Source organism: Bombyx mandarina, chromosome 11 (assembly GCF_030267445.1).
Source record: "Bombyx mandarina strain Sakado chromosome 11, ASM3026744v2".
Taxonomy (NCBI): domain Eukaryota; kingdom Metazoa; phylum Arthropoda; class Insecta; order Lepidoptera; family Bombycidae; genus Bombyx; species Bombyx mandarina.
In genome coordinates, this window is record NC_143218.1 from 8,285,724 (window position 1) to 8,299,926 (window position 14,203).

The following is a 14,203-nucleotide window of genomic DNA, read 5'->3' on the forward strand; positions in this document are numbered from 1 at the left end:
TGAGTTGTTAGGTCTCCTTCGGAGGCGCTCGGGCAGTTGTTAGCAAATCCCAACCCTCCTGGCTGAGCATTTGCTCGCCCACCTGTCCTGGTGAAACTGGAAAGGCCTTTGGGCCACAAGTAATCTTTCAATCATAAAAAAAGGCAACTTACAGATAGATAGGCAAAAACAGAAAGGTTATGAGGCCAGACTCAATAGCATAAGACCAACATTTATGCTACAGAATCCATGAGAGCTTCGCGCTAATTTTTGATAGTATTTTTATATCTGTTGATTTTTATTATACTGTGGCTTAGTAACACACAGTGACGATGTATGTCAGACAGACGCGCTGCCCAATTTAAACTAATTTCATCTGATATTCTTCCCGACAAACTTGTATTTTCCGTTGTCGGATTATGACTAATATCAGTTTAAATTTTAATTTTGATTAACGTAGGCCTAATTTGTACCGAAAAAAATAATTAATATGAGGCTATACTTATGCGACATCTGATTTTATAGAAATAGTTGAGTGTAAGTCTTTCGGATCGTTTCTATTTGCTTTGTCATCAATCAAATTTAAGATTTTTGTTTGTAAATGTATGTACGTATTTCTTTGTGTGATCGAGTTTCTAAAATTCAACTCTATTAATAAAAACAAGATATAGTACGATTTTTGTTGCATTACAAAAATGGGCCTGGTGTTGCTTAATGACGGTGTCCACAAACCTCACGGTCTGCCGTCACCCTTCTTGAGACATGAGGTCGTATTACGCTACACTAGTCCAGAACACTAAACCAGAACAAACTGAAATAGGTGGGATGGTGGTAGCAATCTGAACGGACTCACTATACTAATACCAAAACGTAACTGTAACATAACGTAGCTTTTGCGATCAAATTCAAAACGTAAACGCAACTTGGTAACAGACTAGATAACACAAAAAAATTGTCGAATTTCCGCCCATTAATTTGTGAACCGCCAAACAATTGCATCGAATTCAAACAACTATATACTCGTGAATGCACAGCGCCATTATTACGTACAATTTTAATACAATGAATGAAAAAATATTTTCAAAGATTTTAATCTTACAAACTATCCGTGGAGTTTTACACGTAATAAAAAAATAGATTTATTACTTTAAAAACAGAAAAAAAAAAAAAACGTCACGGTCTATTATTTTTGAATGAGATTACCATCACTCTTTGGACGTGACGTGGAGATTTAAACGAGAAAGTTTATTTTTATTCATGAAATGCTTAACTACTAATGCATAAGTGGTGGTTGCTAAGAAGACGTGCTGTGATTATTTTTACATTTTTTTATTGCTTAGATAGGTGGACGAGTTCATGGCCCACCAGGTGTAAATTGATCACCAGAGCCCCTAGACATCAACAATGCAAATACAGGCACACACCCTGACACCGTCTAGTTTTAAGTCTCCGTTTTTACAGCACAACGACTGCCTCGCCCTTAAAAAGGAAACACATTACTGCTTCATGACAGAAAAATGTAGTGTGGTGGTTGGTACCTACCCGGCGGGCTCACAACATGCTCTACCACCATATTAATACCATAATAATTTCTGTAGTGAAGTTATTGCTTTGGAAAGCCGATGATTTCCAATACAATGTCTTCCCATCAAGACCAACAAGAAAATGGGACATCCACCTAACCCGTTTGAGATTTTAATTTTAAAACTCTTGTTGCGAGTACTTTATAGAATGCTTACAGCAAGCACGTGATACCCAAACTAAATTTCAGTAGGGGAAAGTGGGGGAAACGCGAACGCTGGGTAATGCCGAACTCAATGGTTCTAATATGTTAGAAAGATATATCCTAATTTTATTTGCCGCCATTTCGGAGATCACGCCACCACTGATACCAGTCAATAACACGGGAGACGCGGACGCACGTACTTAAAAAGGTATGTATTTTTCAATATTTTGTATGTTTTAGATGTAATTTTTTGGTAAATTCAAGTTGATGTAACTTTATTTCTATCTACAATAATAATTCAGCTTTTACATATTGGAATAATCACATATTACTCAGCTAAATGATAATGATGTAGTAGGCAAAATAAATTTAACCAAAATTGTTTTTTGACCTTTAATTATTTTCGATTCCGCGGGGTAAAGACGAACACTCCATGTCGGGCAATCTCGAACATACGCCCTTACCCCACTCCCGTTTGTTGGTACCCCGTTCAACTTTTCTTTAAATATTATCACAGATACCTTGTACTTACAAAAGAAAGACCGAACTGAAGTATAGTTTAGAAGATCTCAAAAAGGCTATAGACGATGTTAAAACCAAAAAACTCTCCCTGCGTAAACATATAATGTTTCAAAAACCACTAATTTTGACCATCTAATGAAAGAAGTGTTAATACAGCCATGGTCTGGATGAAAACCTTTATTTACAGATCAGACAATCAGGAAACGTAAGAAATTAAGAAGAAAACGGAAAGATGGCAAAAAAGGAACCCAAATAAAAAGACTGAAATGTAATGAGAGAACACCTTCAAGCAAGAAGTATGAAAGATTATTAAAGAATTTGAACAATATAAAAAAAGACTTTAGTGACTCTAGTCAAATTACGAAAAAAAAAAGAAAAAGGCGAAAAAGAAAATAAAGACTACTTTTGTATTTTTTGTAGAGATAAATATATTGATCCTCCCGTTGAAGACTAGATTGTGTGCTATATGTGCAAAAAATGGGCTCACGAGAGTTGTACTGACGGACAGTCAACATCGTTAGGTTTTAAATGTGGTGTGATCTATGTCGTTAATAATGTTAGTTCGTAATCACCCCACTTGGTGTTCGTATTTACCCGACTGATGTCGGGCAAAGCCGAACACTAAGGGTTTTGTTTTTCTTTCATATTGTTGCAATTTATTTAAAAAATATAAATGATGATTAGTGAATAAGTTAGACAGATAAGTAAACTTTATAATAAAAAAAATTTAAAAAATCTGTGATTAAATTCCATTGTTTTATTTAAGTTTTCCCTTAGGTGTTCGTATATCCCCCACTTTCCCCTACGTTATAAGATCAAATTAACAATAAACCAAGACATAATTAAAACGGATTTACGGCTTAAGCTAGCGTTTAGAATACTTTACAGTTATCGTGATCACAGACGATTCAGGATTGAAAAAAGGAGTCGTTCATATAAACACGGGCTTAAGCCGTAAATTTGATTATGTGTACGGCTCTCGAAGACCGAACGATGGCTGGAACGAACGGGTTCTTGAGTGGAGATCGCGTACCGGCAAACGTAATGTGAGACGCTCTAGGGCAGACGGAGCGAAGACTTAGGAAGGGTGGCTGCCAAGGAATAGATAAGGAGAACGGAAGACCGGGCTCGGTGGTCCAAATTAGGAGAGACCTATGTCTAGCAGTTGACGACTGCGGGCTGATGATGATGGTTTAAAAAAGAATCACTCATTGACGACAAACTACCTAGAGCTGCCTTTTCATTATTACTAGTAGTCGCCGAGTAGTCGAAATTCGATTATATTTATAATTGAAATTATAAGTTTGCCTTATTATGGAGCATTGTCAAAGACTATTAGCCCCCTGAGTTTCTAGCCGAATCTTCTCAGTTGGTCGCGTTTCCGATCCAGTGGTAGATTCTGCGAAGCACGGCTCTTGCTAGAGTTCGTGTTAGCAACATCGTCAGGTTTGAGCCCCGTGAGCCTACTAGTTAAGGTTACGCTGATATAGTCTCTAGACCATCAGCTTTGGTAGGGAAAAAAAAGAGACCTATACATCTATAATCTCAGATTTCGCCAAGACTATAGACAAACAATATTAAAGATAAACAATATTAATCTATTCTCAATTTGACCACACACTTTAATCAATAACAAAATTTTGACAATGAACAAAGTTATGTATATGTGTTGTGTCAAATACATAGTAGTGTGTGTGTTTTCTTTATTGATTTAAAGTATTTTGTTAGGCATAATAAATTAAAAAAATTACCATTCTGCACTCCTTGTCTATATTCTGTATAAGTGTGGGAAATTCCATACTTTTCTGTCCGCGCAATTTTCGTAAAAAAGGGATTCAAAGTTTTTGCTTGACGTATTAATATATAGATTATGTATTTTTATTTCAGTAAAGAAACCATACATTTTGTTAGCAAGTATTACCACTAATCTATGCTTGTAACTTAAAAACACGTAATTATTTGACTACTGTATACAATCATGTGTGGTTTTAAGAGAAATTGTAATTTGGGTGTACTAGACGAAGCGATATTATTTTTGTGAAAGGACTTTAAGAAAGCTTAATATTATTTTTGATACCGCTACAAGCATATCAACCAGAAATAATATAGAAAATATACACACTATTTCCTTTAAGAACTTACATCCTCTTATTATTTCGATAGTCCCTCCTACGCACACACTAATAAAGACCACATTTCACACATCGAAAACACTTTTAAATTTATTATCGTATCTCCTTATACGAATACAATTTGACGGGCACACAAAAACTTGACATCATTATAAAATGTATTACTCTGACTTATGGATCGAATAAGGTGAGACCGTTAAAAGATGATGAGTTTATTATCACAAATATAAAGCTAATAAGGTGATGCTATTCTTAAATTTTACTTTTCGTGAAACAAACGTTAGTATTAAACAGTTATGGGCAAAAATGCAAAAAAAAATTATTGGCCTTGTAGGCAGACGAGCATAAGACCTATCTGATGGTGAGTGGTTGCCGTGCCTAATGCCAGGGGCAGAGCCAACCTGCTGCCTACCGTTAAGTACTTCTCCATAAGCCTCGTTTGAAGAAGGACATGTCATAGCGCTCGGGAAACACCGTGGAGGGGAGCTCATTACAAAGCCGGATGCTACGTGGCAAAAAAGATCTCTCATCAAAGATCTCTCGAAGACGTTTCATTGGAACACCGTATAGTTCTACAATGACGCTCATTGTCTTAACTGAGACTTGGTCTATTGATATCTATAAACGATACTTACTATAAAAACAAACTTTAACTGGTTGACGAAGGCTTGGTGTGAGCTCGGGTCGCCTTAGTAAGAATAAAATCCTTGGAACAATTCCCGGCTTGCGTAATTCCGTCATTACCTAATCAGTTTGGTGGAGTTCACGGGGAACCTATTCGAAGCAAATCATTCTACCTATTTCTGGTGGGAATTTCTTTTATAAGGATTGATTACCTTGCTTTTTTTTATTGCTTAGATGGGTGGATGAGCTCACAGCCCACCTGGTGTTAAGTGGTTACTGGAGCCCATAGACATCCACAACGAAAATGCGCCACCCACGTTGAGATACATGTTCTAAGGTCTCAAGTATAGTTACAACGGCTGTCCCACCTTTCAAACCGAAACGCATTACTGCTTCACGGCAGAAATAGGCAGGGCGGTGGTACCCACCCGCGCGGACTCACAAGAGGTCCTACCACCAGTAATTACGCAAATTATAATTTTGCGGGTTTCATTTTTATTACACGATGTTATTCCTTCACCGTGGAAGTCAATCGTGAACATTTTGTTGAGTATGTGTGCTGTAATAAAACAATTTTACATATTCTATACCACTAACCATATCATTTTTAAGACCATATTTTACTTCCTTAACTTAATATGTCAAATGCACTATCAGATTTCAACATACAGAGTTACAATAGTAAAACTATTGAATGAGTATATCAGAGGAAGTGTGAAAGTAGCCCCGGTGATTGACAAATTAAAGAGCGGACGGTTAGCGTGGTATGGACATGTGATGCGTAGAGATAAGATGCATGTGACTAGGAGATGTATGGAAATGGTAGTGCAAGGTAGAGGGGGAAGAGGTCGACCGTAGAAGACATGGATGGAGTGTGTGAATGACGATCTGAAAGAGAGAGGAGTGAGTATTGAGATGACGGCAGGTAGAAGACAATAGAATAGAAAAATTCGATTGTGGACTCCACCTAATGGGATAAGGTGGAGACAAAGAAGAATAATATTATGAAAAGAATATTCTTACACTAATAAATATATAAGTATACACTAACAAAACTCTTAGTGTTTGGAAGTAGGTCTTTGTTAAAAAAAAACTAACACAATTCACATTAATTTATAAAACAAACTTTTTAGAAGGAATTCACGCAACCAAAATATCAGGGGCTCAGTCATTTTCCCTTATAACTCATAGCTCAATAATTTAAAGTTAAACATCTCATGGTGCTAACGTTGCTAATTGTGCATAATAACTTACTTTGTAGCCCCGAACTACAGCGTAATATAAGCCTATAATATATAATTGGCGGTTAGTTAGCTGGTAATTATGTAAAACTTAATTATGTGTGCCCGATACGGGGATTAAGTAAGAAATTTGTAAGCGCAATAGTCCATTGTGTACGTTTCAAGTCGAAACATTATCATACTAACAAGAGAAAAAAATATATATTTCTCGATTACGAAAGGAAGTCTTCGATGGTGTCACAAAATGAATATATTAAAGTAGCTTGCTGATCGACTATTAGTATGTGGTAGCGCGGTCGTGCTTTAATACATGAAAGGTACGGCGTATTTGTCTTTAGTAATCCGAGATGATCCCATTATCCCGTTTTTAGCAACGCACCGCCCGCCACCGGAGTAGAGTTCATCCGTGCTACCTAGAACCACTGTATTCATGCACAGTGTGCTTCCAGAAATCTTTTTAGCCACGTAGCCTTTTTAGCCACCATCAGGTGGGCCGTAAGCTCGTCTGCCTATACGGCAATAAAAAAAAACGTATCATTCGACTTTGGAATGAGCTCCCCTCTACGGTTTTCCCGAGCAATATGAGATGTCCTCCTTCAAACGAGGCTCGTGGAGAGTAATTAGCGGTAGAAAGCGGTTTGGCTCTACCCCTCGCATTGCTGATGTCCTTGAGCGACGGTAACCACTGACATACAGGCGGGCAGAATGCGCGTCAGCAACAAAGACAATAAAAAGAAGACTATACCGACGTTAAAATCCTAAAGTTAAATCGAAAGCGTCCCAATCGTATCGTGTAATAAGAGTGAAAACAAAAATTATATTGAGGTGGCTTTGTGGACGGTAAAGACAGAATGCTTGTAGCGAAGCAGGCTTTTATTATGCCTTACCACCTCTTATATTAGGAGTTGCTCCACTGACTGAGTTGGAGTCCATTATAAACACATATAAGAAAAAGCAGCAACGAACGATCAAGGTAGATTAAGTAATTAATTAGATTAAGCTTATAGTTCAATTAACTAGTTTTAATTAAAAAGTCTATGTACAATTTCTGAGGGTTGGGGAAAATGAATTTAAGAAAGGATCAAGTTCAGTATTCGGTGTATTATTTCTCGAAATTAGCAATCGGATTTCCATGATTTCGTATTTTGAATTGTATATTTCGAGTCGTGATTTGTTTTTCTGTATGAGATTTTAGGTTTAGATTTTTGTTAAAATTATCATCCACACGAAGTTTCAAGGAAATGAGCGAACGATACTGACGAGCTCTACATATAAAGACGATTTAAAAATAAAAAAAAAAACTTTTACGTTTTAAAGTCACCTTTATTATTTTCCCTTTATTATTCGAATATTTGCCTTTCGAATACAGTTTTCCTGGTCTAGGACGATTAAGATAACATTTTTCGACTCTGAATATTGTGTTAGGTAACTGATAACACAAATTTCTTTACACGCAGAAAGAAACTAACAATATCTTGAAGAGTTTGTTTGACTTGGGCTTTGTCGTGGCCTGCAACTTCTTTAACATGACATACGATCTAAAATGACTGAACATAGACTAAGACAGAGACTTGACAGGTAATTCGAAAAAAAAAAAATGGGATGAGGGCGGACGGGACTAGCGGCAGTCAGTATTTTCAATACCTTTATAAAAGACGTACATGGAATAGACCACAAACGAACGAGTTAACCATTCAGTGTTTTTATTGAGGCTTGTCTTTGCTATTACTTTTTATATGAAACTTCTTGGCTTCGATCCAAAATAATAAAGGGTGTGATAAAAACCAATTACCTTCCTTCATCCTTGAAGCATCTGCAGCGCTGCCTTTCATAGAATAGAAGGAATACAGCGGAAACCTGAAACGCGCTAGTGACATTTTCGTAATAAGCTTGCTCCGAACAAAACCATTAGGACCGTCGATTAATCGACTAAAAACACTCGCTCCGAGGAAAATCTTCCCTTTGTCTTATTTCCAAACATCTTTTGTTTCATTAAGAACACGTTGCGCTTTTTTGAAATTGTTACCTAACTTATCTGCGGCAGTGATATGATCAAGCAAGTCCACATCAAAGTGCAGAGGCGGCTACAACCATAAGGCATTGAGCTTATATGCCTATCTTTGCCGATAAAAAAAAAAAAGTTAAAATATACGCAATAACTGAATATGGAATTCATTAACTGTGCACGTTACCCTTCAGAAAACAAGAAGATAAAATAATTGTAAAAACGGGCTGCGTGTAATGTATTGAGCGTGGGTCTCACTGCGAGCGATTTAAAAAAAAAAGGGTGCGTGTACTTATGTACGCGCGCAAGAAGTTATACTTTATTTTTATTAAATTTATTTCTTTTTTTTAAATATTAAATAATTAATAATAAATATTTAACGTTAATAATGTAATAATATTTAGTATGAATTATATTAGATAATAATTTTGTCATTTATATTATTACTAAATAATGAATGCTAATAACACTTTTTTTTACGAGTGTACATGCGCGAAAGTTCACCTGCGGCGATATTCAGACTCGCCAAGTTACGTCGGTCGTATTGTAAAGAGTGATTTAGTGGGCAACTTCATTTCTGTTAATTTTGTGTCACGGTGCGCGCGCATTGTAAAATTTCACTCTCATCAATTTTTCATAACACGCCTAAAGAAGTATAATTTAAAAAAAAACTTTTTGAGATTCGTTTTAGACTTATTTTTTTTAAGTTTTTGAGTAAAGAAACAGAAAGACTTACGGCCTACATGATACGAAGGTTGTACTCGAGTCAGCCATGTGAGATTGCAGAAACCTTTAAAGTAAGATGCGATTATTTTATGAACCAATTTTATACAATGAGCTCCTCTTTACGATTTTAGCTATATATACGATTTATAATCATCGTAATGATACTGACTAACAATGAAGTCAAATAATTGAGAAATTATTAAGCAACTATAACTATACAATACTATATAACACATACTAATTAAAAACAGTTTCGTTGGTCTGAACATTCGTGACCTCAACAATCGTATCACGTGTTCCAGTTCAAATTCCTAGTCATAGTTAGTATGATTATGTAAGATATTTTATATTCGACGTAAGATATTATAGTTCTAGTGCAGTGCTAAGTGGTCCTTCTATTTGAAATATTTAAAATAGTTGAGAGTATGTCTGAAAGAATTAATCGCTCGGTGTTCAAGTTTCACAGGCAGATACCAATTTTTATAATGAAATACTTGACACGAGCAACATCAATCAGGAAGTAATAACACCGCGTAAAAAAAAATCAATCCCGCAAATATTGTAATATACGTATTTTTTTAACTACTTTTTTAACTAACCCTTTACTCAGGAACTCAAGTCTCAAGGTGGGCAGCGTCATTCACGTTCACACTCTATGAACTCTGGTTACCAATTAATAGCAAGTCAGCAAGTGAGATAATTCATCCGTTAAAGTTAAAAACAGAAGGAAAAATAAAGTACACTAAATCGCTTCCAATGTAACCCGATCTCCATAGTACTATAAAACAAGAGAGAGCAGTGATTTTATCACGTAACCACGACCTATCTAAACATATAATCATACATTTTATATTATTTCGATCACACTACTCGTAATAAGTGTAATTATATGTTTTTCTTTATCGTTCTTAAACGCATCGTTCGTAATGGAGAAAGAAATGCGATGTGGTATTATAGTTTATTATGAATAAAATTTTAGCGTGGTAGATTCTTTTTTCTGATTATATACGTACTTAATACGTGTCTGTGTCTTCTTCTTCTTCTTCTTCTTCTTCTTTGTCTCCAGCTTATCCCACTAGGAGGGTTCGGCACAGCGAATTTTTCTATTCCATTCTCCTCTATCAGCCGTCATCTCAACACTCACTCTTCTCTCTCTCATATCGTCATTCACACATTCATTCATTCATATGTAAAGAAATAAAAAGTTTGAGGAAGAACTGGTTTCAACGCGTAGTGTGAGGATACGGGTAGCGACCACCACATGGCTAATTCTGCCGCGAATCCGTCGCGCGTTTAGCCTTGAAACGTGGAGCAACCCTTATACAATGCAATCGAAACTTGGAGCTTATTGATATATGAGATATTCATGTCGTGGTGTCAAAGGATTCGAGTAACCATTTAAAACTAGATGGAATGTGAGCTACCAGTCTTAATCAATAATATTCACTGGTGGTAGTCTTAATCAATAATATTCACCTCTTGGTAGTCCGCACGGGTAGGTACCACCACCCCGCCTATTTCCGCCGTGAAGCAGTAATGCGTTTCGGTCCGAAGGGTGGGGCAGCCGTTCTAACTATACTGAGACCTTAGAACTTATATCTCGAGGTGGGTGGCGCATTTACGTTGTAGATGTCTATGGACTCCAGTAACCACTTAACACCAGGTGGGCTGTGAGCTCGTCCATTCATCTAAGCAATTAAAAAAAAAAATTTACTCTGAGAGCGGCAGAGCAAAATTTTGCTTTCTTCACCCTACCTGTGTTGTGTTTTGTCATAAATTAATTTTAGTAACATCGAGCTGGCAAGAAAAACTGTATAATAGGTTTTTAGACGTGCAACACGTGCACTTATTGCGCAATTAGCTTTACAATAAGCGGACCTACATATCGACACCTACGTGTCACAGGTTCGACTCCGTGGCAGGGAAACAACAACAAAATGCCGGATGTGCTGTGGGCGGTCACTCGGTGCATTGTCATACGGTAAGCTCGTGTTTTAGTGACACAACGTATTTTGATTTTATTGGGATAAAATGGAAAACGACAACATTATTGATGTACACAAGATTTTTGATGTACACGATAACGTATCTTGGGTGGATGCTGTCGTTCTTGAATGGATTCCATCTCTCATTTTAATGGTGGTAAGACGTCTTGTTTTCTGCCTCGTGCGCCTTTATCAAGGCTCCTGGCAGGAATTGGAAGAAAAGGACCCCGGTCTTCTTCTTCTCTCTGTTCTTCTCTGGAGGCGCCGGAGTCCGACATAACCCGGTCTCTTACCCCCCTCGACCGGGTACCCGTAACTGGATTCCCCAGCGTTAAAAAAAGGGGGGTGGGCTGTGAGCTCGTCCACCTTTGTCTTCTTTTTTTTTCCTACCTAAGCTAATAGCCTTGAGAGGCTATTTCAGCGTAACCTTAGCTAGTAGGTGAGATCACGGGGTTCAAAGAGGAGTGTTGCTAACACTGGCTCTAGCAAGAGCCGTGCTTCGCAGAATCTACCACCGGACGGAAACGCTACCCACTGAGAAGATCCGGCGAGAAACCCAGTGGGCTGTTTCTTTCTGCCACGCAGTCATCGATACTAGTTTGAAATATATAATTAAACGTCAATAATGAAGAGAAACGTCATGTTCTGACATTCACGTTGTGATATCTACATGTTCCGGGCATCGAGTGCAGCGGCTCTCAACCTGTGTGTCGCGACACATAGATGTGTCGCCAGCACACGACAAGAATGTCGTGAGATTCACAAATACGATATTTCTATATAAGTCGGTCCGAGGTAACTGCTTCTCTGGGTAAATATACAACTGTAAAGTAGATGTTATCTGTACGATTATATGTGATAGATTTATTATGCATATTTTAATAAACGTACCTATGTTTACCCTTACTTCAACTACTGAAATTCTTGTATGTGTATTGCGAATTTGTTAAGAGAATATTAGTGCGTTGCTGAGTAAAAAAAGTTGAGAATCACTGTTCAAGTGTAACAAAAAAATCATGTTCTCTTACTCGCATAGAAACTGTCTTTAAAATATTAATTTCTTAATATATATTTTTTTATTTTGAGAGAAATATACGCAAATTTTAAATACATATAATATATAAAAAAGAAACGGCAAATATATTATAGGATGATTAGTGACAACATGGAGCAACAATCTGCGCTGAACAGTGGGTAATCCATAGAGACGAGAGACCTAAGGAGACCTTGGGAGAGGCCTTTGTCCAACAATGGACTAAAATAACTTGTTAATGATTACAATGATATCAAATAAATTTCTGTTAATGAGAAAATCATTTTAAAAAATGTCCCGGAATTCGTGTAACATCATAGTAACCTTAGTGAGCACAGACAACCTATTGTCTCGCGTAACGCTATTAACAAAATTATTGTTTACCCGGTTGAACTGAGCCAGCCCGGTCATTACTGCCTGACCCGGTTCTGCCCTTTTCCGGGACGAATCATTACAACGGATTTAATTACATTACATTAAAACATTCAATGGTTCCGTTGGATTCCTCTTAATTGAAAGCTACGGGCGTCTCTCATAGCGTCCGATTTATATCGAATAACCCGTTTTGAGATAAAGATTGAGGAGCCTTGTTAGACTAAGACGGAATTAAAATTAATCGAAGCGCTGACAAGTTCTGCCGATAAGAAATGTTACCACAGACCATCGAATTACAAAATTATTCGATCTGCAGTAAAAACGACATCAAAATGTTTTTCCCGTAAATTCTTGTAGTGAATGTAACTGGTATTCGATTGCAATCGAGATTTTAACATGGTGTTTTGAAATGACCCTGTACTCAACATTGATTGATCAAAATTCGACCATAATCACTAAAACCTTAAGATTTGAAATTCTTTTTTTTATTGCTTAGATGGGTGGACGATCTCACAGCCCGCCTGGTGTTAAGTTACTGGAGCACATAGACATCTACCGTCACCCACCTTGAGACATGAGTTTTTTTTTAAATTTTTTTTTGCCCTTTTAGTGACGAGCATATGGCCCACCTGATGGTTACCGTCGTCCATGGACTTTAGCAATGCCAGGGGCAGAGCCAAGCCGCTGCCTACCGAAAGGTCTCAGTACAGTTACAACGGCTGTCCGACCCTTCAAACCGAAACGCATTACTGCTTCACGGCAGAAATAAACAGGGTGGTGGTACCTACCCGTGCGGACTACCTACCAGTAATTACGCAAATTATAATTTTGCGGGTTTAATTTTTATTACACGATGTTATTCCTTGACCGTGGAAGTCAATCATGAACATTTGTTAAGTACGTATTTCATTAGAAAAATTGGTGCCCGCCTGCGGGATTCGAACACCGGTGCATCGCTAGATACGAATGCACCGGACGTCTCTTATTCTTTAGGCCACGACGACTTGAATTCCTTTCAGATCTTTGAACGAAAATCTGATTAATTATAAAAGAATAATTGATAACGTAAAGCTACTATTACTAAAGCTAGTTACTACAGAAAACAAAACAAAAAAATAACGAAGGTCGACAGTCAAGCAGAGGAGAAACTGGCAAGTAATTTTTTTTTTCTTTGTCTATTTATATGTAGTTGCTGTGATATTGCATCCAGCAACCGCTTCGCAAAATTAGAAAAAATATCCAAGAAAAACACCGACAAATTACAACAGCTATGCCTACTCTTTGAAAGCTATTCCTTTCATTAAGCTTTCCTTTTAGTGCTCATTGTAGGCAGACAAGCATACGGCCCGCCTGATGGTGATTGGTTACCGTCGCCCGTGGACTTCAGCAATGCCAGGGGCAGAGCCAAGCCGCTGCCTACTGTTGAGTACTCTCCACAAGCCTCGTTTGAAGAAGGACATCTCATAGGAGGATGACACGTGGCAAAAAAGATCTCTGGAAACGCTCTGTGGATGACCGCAGTGGCTTCAGGTAGTATGGATGAACTCTGCTCCGGTGGCTGGCGGTGCGATAGTAAAAACGAGATCATGGAATCATCTCAAACAATTCCTCAAGGTATCCTATACCTACGACTAACATAGTCCACAACCTGTGCGGGCCGACTATGTGTGTAGTTTGAATAAACACCCAGAAAAATATATACGCCAAAGGTTCATTAAAACGAAATCAATATTCCAAACATTACCTCCTAGCTTCAACAGGTATATCTTGAAACATAAAATCCATCTTCAACTGTTGATTCAAGATATTGACAGAAAATCTTCACCATAAAAGATATTACTACGACGATACTGAT